The sequence below is a fragment of the Pseudonaja textilis genome, chromosome 3 (genome assembly GCF_049901715.1).
Source record: "Pseudonaja textilis isolate UNSWEBS1 chromosome 3, rPseTex1.2, whole genome shotgun sequence".
In the NCBI taxonomy this organism is placed as follows: domain Eukaryota; kingdom Metazoa; phylum Chordata; class Lepidosauria; order Squamata; family Elapidae; genus Pseudonaja; species Pseudonaja textilis.
The window spans coordinates 196,654,013-196,660,012 of NC_141992.1; the positions used below are offsets into that span (position 1 = coordinate 196,654,013).

The 6,000-nt window shown below is 49.2% G+C and overlaps 1 protein-coding gene across 4 annotated transcripts in view; it reads right to left on the minus strand.

Annotated features, from left to right (window-relative positions):
* The window catches only part of TSNARE1 (t-SNARE domain containing 1), a 271,228-nt gene extending 265,544 nt beyond the window's left edge, over window positions 1–5,684 (minus strand). The window contains exon 1 of one of the 4 annotated variants that reach the window (XM_026715999.2): window positions 5,395–5,684. The gene's annotated coding sequence lies outside the window, so the exon portion shown is untranslated. The remainder of the gene's footprint in view (window positions 1–5,394) is intronic. The other 3 variants (XM_087931803.1, XM_087931805.1, XM_087931807.1) reach the window with 3 other exon arrangements.
* Between the last annotated feature and the right edge of the window lie 316 nt (window positions 5,685–6,000).

The following is a 6,000-nucleotide window of genomic DNA, read 5'->3' on the forward strand; positions in this document are numbered from 1 at the left end:
CATTGGATTGAGCAATAGAAAAATACAGTTTCAAATCCCTAATTCAACTTAAAAAAAGTCACACACACACACGCACGCCAAAAAAACTCCTATAGGTAGTTCTTGACGTAGGACCACAATTGAATCCCAAATTTCCATTGTTAAGCAAGAATGCTCCAAGTTTATGTCAATTTCTTTACACAGGTGTTAAGTGAATCACTGCAGTTGTTCAGTGAGTCTCATGTTGTTAAGTGAATCTGGCTTCCCCAATGGACTTTAGATGCAGGTAAGTGCATGTGGAGGCTCTAGGAGCACAAAAAATGGCCCTCACGGAAGTTCTGCATGTCTGGAAATGGGCCTGTTTCTGGCTTCCAGCAGGCCTCCAGAGCCCAGGAAAGGCAGTTTTCACCGTCCCAGATGCCTGAGGGAAGCCTCCGGACTCTGGGGAGGTGAAAAACGGCCCTCCCGGAAATTCCGGATGGCTGGAAATGGGCCTGTTTCTGGCTTCCAGCAGGCCTCCAGAGCCCGGGAGAGGCAGTTTTCACCCTCCCAGATGCCTGAGGGAAGCCTCCGGACTCTGGGGAGGTGAAAAATGGCCCTCCCGGAAATTCCGGATGGCTGGAAATGGGCCTGTTTCTGGCTTCCAGCAGGTCTCCGGAGCCTGGGGAGGCAGTTTTCACCCTCCCAGAAGCCTGAGGGAAGCCTCCGGACTCTGGGGAAGGTGAAAAACAGCCCTCCCAGAAGTACCGGATGCCCGGAAATGGGCCTGTTTCTGGCTTCCAGCAGGTCTCCAGAGCCGGAGAGGCAGTTTCACCCTCCCAGATGCCTGAGGAAGCCTCCGGACTCTGGGGAGGTGCAACGCCCTCCCGGAAATTCCGGATGGCTGGAAATGGGCCTGTTTCTGGCTTCCAGCAGGTCTCCAGAGCCTGGGAGGCAGTTTTCACCCTCCCAGATGCCTGAGGAAGCCTCCGGACTCTGGGGAGGTGAAACGGCCCTCCCGAGACGGATGCCCGGAAATGGGCATGTTTCTGGCTTCCAGCAGGTCCAGAGCCTGGGAGGCAGTTTCACCCTCCCAGATGCCTGAGGAAGCCTCCGGACTCTGGGGAAGGTGAAAAACAGCCCTCCCGGAAGTACCGGATGCCCGGAAATGGGCCTGTTTCTGGCTTCCAGCAGGTCTCCGGAGCCTGGGGAGGCAGTTTTCGCCCTCCCAGATGCCTGAGGAAGCCTCCGGACTCTGGGAAGGTGAAAAGCGGCCCTCCCGGAAATTCGGATGGCTGGAAATGGGCCTGTTTCTGGCTTCCAGCAGGTCTCCGGAGCCCGGAGAGGCAGTTTTCACCCTCCCAGATGCCTGAGGAAGCCTCCGGACTCTGGGGAAGGTGAAGCGCCCTCCCAGAAGTACCGGATGGCTGGAAATGGGCCTGTTTCTGGCTTCCAGCAGGTCTCCAGAGCCTGGGAGGCAGTTTTCACCCTCCCAGATGCCTGGGAAGCCTCCGGACTCTGGGGAAGGTGAAAAACATCCCTCCCGGAAGTACCGGATGCCCGGAAATGGGCCTGTTTCTGGCTTCCAGCAGGTCTCCAGAGCCTGGGAGAGGCAGTTTTCACCCTCCCAGATGCCTGAGGGAAGCCTCCGGACTCTGGGGAAGGTGAAAAACAGCCCTCCCGGAAGTTCCGGATGTCCAGAAATGGGCCTGTTTCTGGCTTCCAGCAGGCCTCAGAGCCCGGGAGAGGCAGTTTTCACCCTCCCAGATGCCTGAGGAAGCCTCCGGACTCTGGGGAGGTGAAGCGGCCCTCCCGGAAATTCCGGATGGCTGGAAATGGGCCTGTTTCTGGCTTCCAGCAGGCCTCCAGAGCCCGGGAGAGGCAGTTTCACCCTCCCAGATGCCTGGGGAAGCCTCCGGACTCTGGGGAGGTGAAAACGGCCCTCCCGGAAGTACTGCATGTCTGGAAGCGGGCCTGTTTCTGGCTTCCAGCAGGCCTGCTGAGCCTGGGGAGGCAGTTTCACCCTCCCAGAGGCCTGGAGGAGGCCTCCAGACTCTGGGGAAGGTGAAAACGGCCCTTCCGGAAGTTCCAGTAGGCCACACCCACCATGGCCACGCCACCCAGCAATCGGGCAGAGAAACGGTTATTGGGATTTTTGAATCCCACACCTGGTCATAAGTCACTTTTTTCAGTGCCATTGCAACTTTGGAACAATCACGGAACGAACCATTGTAAGCCAAAGACTGCCCGTACTCAAAAGTCAAGCAGAGCTTTTTGTATCTGGTCGAAAGAAAACTCTGTGGCTTCTTGGAAGTTCAACGTGGATGTTTGTTACTATAAAAATAGGAACATGTGAAATCACCCACGAGAGCTGAGTAAAGTTACTCCGTGTGATTTATCTATTACTCTGCCAACAGCATGACAAGCCGACTCCTAGCACAAACTCTATGATGAAAATAATAATAATTTACTGAGAACAGCTTAACCCAGGGACAATACAGCTACTCTTGGACTTAAAACAGTTCGTTTACTGACTGATATATATAAATAGCACGTGCGCGCGCGCACACACACACACATATGTATATATATAAAAACAGTTTTATACACACACACACCATTATATTTAGCAGTCCTTAGTAGCCCTGATGATGTAACCTAGTTTGGGTTAATCAAACATCTGCAAGAAAGCAAGAAAGCTCAAAGTGCACTAAGGACCCCATAGTCCTCTTCCTCCTCCTCCCAACCTTATTCCCCCTTGCACTGATATCGTTACTTAGTTGGGTAAAGACAGATCAAAAGAGAGATCAGCCTAGAATCCCTATATAGCCACAAGTAAACTAAGCTAGAATAAAATAGAATAGAATAGAATAGAATAGGAATAGAATAGAATAGAATAGAATAGAATAGAATAGAATAGAATAGGAATAGGAATAGGAATAGGAATAAGAATAGAATAGAATAGAATAGAATAGAATAGAATAGAATAGAATAGAATAGAATAGAATAGAATAGAATAGGACAGGAATAGGAATAGGGATAGGGATAGGGATAGGGATAGGAATAGGAATAGGAATAGGAATAGGAATAGAATAGAATAGAACAGAATAGAATAGAACAGAATAGAATAGAATAGAATAGAATAGAATGCAGAGTAGAGTAGAACAGGAGAATAGAATATAGAATACAATAGAATGTAAAATAGAATAGAATGCAGAATAGAATAGAGAATAGAATATATAGAATAGAATGCAAAATAGAATGCAGAGTAGAGTAAGTAGAAGAGAATATAGAATAGGATAGGATAGGATAGGATAGGATAGGATAGGATAGGATAGAACAGAATAGAACGCAGTTAAGTAGAATCGAATGCAGAATCGAATCGAATGAAGAGTAGAGTAGAACAGAACAGCATAGAATTCTTTATTGGCCACGTGTGGCTCGACACACAAGGAATTTGTCTCCTCTGCCTAAGCTCTCAGTGTGCATACAAGCAATAGGTGATATATCATGATCCTAAAATACATTCATCATAAATCATAGGATACAATATTTAGTCATAGGATACTAAGCAACCAACCTAAATCATACTAGGATACTAAATAAAACCATATAAATCGTAAGATGCAAGTAACGAAATTAATAGTCCTAAGGAGATAAAGGAGATAGGTAACAGGGAAGATGAGGAGGATTATAGAAATACAGCCTTACTAGATAGTTTGACAGTGTTGTGGGAATTAGTGGTTTAGCAGAGTGATGGCGTGGAGTGGGGGAAGGGAGACCTCATTTTTTCCCCTATTACAAAAGGCAGCTTTGTCTTGGAGCAGCTTATATCCTTCAACATCTTTTAATATCATCAGACTTCAACTCCCAGAATTCCTGAGATAACATGACTGGAGGAGGAATTCTGGGAATTGAAGTCCACAAATCTTAAAGCTGTCAAGTTTGAAGTCCCCTGACCTATTGAGTCTTTCCCAAGCCTCACAACAGGCAGCAGATGTGGGTGTTTGATGATGTAAAAATGGCAGTCTTCAAGCTTGATAGCTTTAAGACTTGTGGACTTCAACTCCCAGAATGCCTCCTCCAGTCATGTTAGCTCAGGAATCCTGGGAGCTGAAGTTCACAAGCCTTAAACTTGCCAAGTTTGAAGACCCTTGCAATAGGTGGACAAAAATTCTGGCTGGTTGTGCGACAAACCATCATATAAGACAGGCGGTCTTGACTTATGACCACAACAGAGCCCAAAACTTCTGCTGCTAAGTGAGACAGCAGTTGAGTTTTGCCCCATTTTATGACTTTGCTTGCCAGTTGTTGAGTGAATCATTGCTGTTAAGTAACTGGAAGAGGTTACGTGTATCTGCCTTCTCCACAGGCTTTACTCATCAGAAGGTCGCAAAAAGGGGGAATCCCGTGTGACCGTTGTAAGTACGAGTCAGCTGCCCAGGGTTTGAATTTTTATCACGTGCCTCCAGGAGACGGTCGCTAAGTGTGAAAAATGGTCGTTAAGTCCCTTTTTTCCCCGTTGTGTCCCTTCGAACCATCCCTAAAAGCAAATAGTTGGAACTTGAGGACGGCCTTTGCCGCATGCCCTTCTCCTCCTAGGCGGGAGGAAGGGCACTCTGCCCAAGGCCAGAGGCCCCCCTTCCAAAACCTAATAATAATATAAAAGGCATAAGACAAAAATATCAAAAGGCTTAACAATGGAGCATGTCAAAAGTATAAAAACAAAGCATGTATATATAGTGAGATATATTTCATTTGATAACAGATTAACAGAATTAGAAGAGACCCTGCAGGTCATCTAGTCCAACTCCCACTTGTGAAACCTTTAAGCATCTTATATACCATTTTATTTTTGAATTTACTATTTCTTACACCAGGCATTCAGAGACGCCAATCGGCTCTGGGGGAAAAGGAGACAGGCCAAGGAGGCCACAAAATAAGCCAAAATTGGGGATTTAACTGCAAAACAAAAAACAAAAAAAACCCAGCGATCCTCCAAGGATGCCCAGAAAGCACAAAGCAGGTTCCAGCATCCTCAACGCAGCATTTACTATGACACAGCATCCGCCTCCAAAACATAAAAAGCCTATGCGCTCCGCAAAGATGGGAGAGGAGGCCTTGAGGCCCCTTTGGGAGTCCCTCCAAGGCGTCACTCCCATCCAATAAACGCGCGCATTGCAAGTTGCAATCCTGGGTGCCCGCGGGCGCCCTGTTGCAAAAGGCTGGGCGAGGTTTCCAGCCTGTGGCACGCCCCAAAGACGCCCCCCGCCCCGGGCACTTTCCACCCTCGCTCCACTTGCAGCCCCTCACCGAACCCCTTCCGCCCCACTTTATGACTTCCCGCCCTGCCCCATCCTCCAGAAGCGCTGCGCAACGGGGAGGGCGGAGGATGCCCCTGCGCAAGAGGCGCCATCTGCGCGCGCAGCTTCTCACCTGCACAAACTTCGCCTCTGCCGTCGCCTCGCCCGGGTTGAAAGCGAGACTCGAGCCCCCACTGCGCCTGCGCGGACTGACGGCCACCACCTCCTCCTCCTCCTCCTCCCCCCATTCCCCCCTCTCGCCCTTTACAAACGGCACGGAGGAGTCTCCGGCTCCGCCCCTTTCTCTGGACCGCGCGCTCTCTCATTGGCCGTAGTTCGCAGCCTCGCTTGGAAGCGACGGGCGAGGCGGCCGGCCGAACTCTCAAGACCGGCATGCCTCGGGTGGAAGGCAGCGGAGGACGGGGGGAGGGAGGAGGAGGAGGAAGGAACGCGCCGCCACGCCCACCGCCGTTCTGATTGGCTCCCTTCGGATTGACCGAGCAGAGATTCTCCTTCATAAATTTTTAGAAAGGGGAAAGTAAAGGCGTCGGGGGTCGATCTCCAGGGGTAGGGGATTGCCCCGTGCAAAATCGGTGATCGTTATATCCTACAATTAATCACTAAAAACCTCCTTAGCTTTTATTATTTCATGTTCATCTTCCACCTCCATCCCTCGATTTGACTATTTTTTTTTAACAAGGTTGCGATTCACAGTATTTATATTACAATGTTACATTAT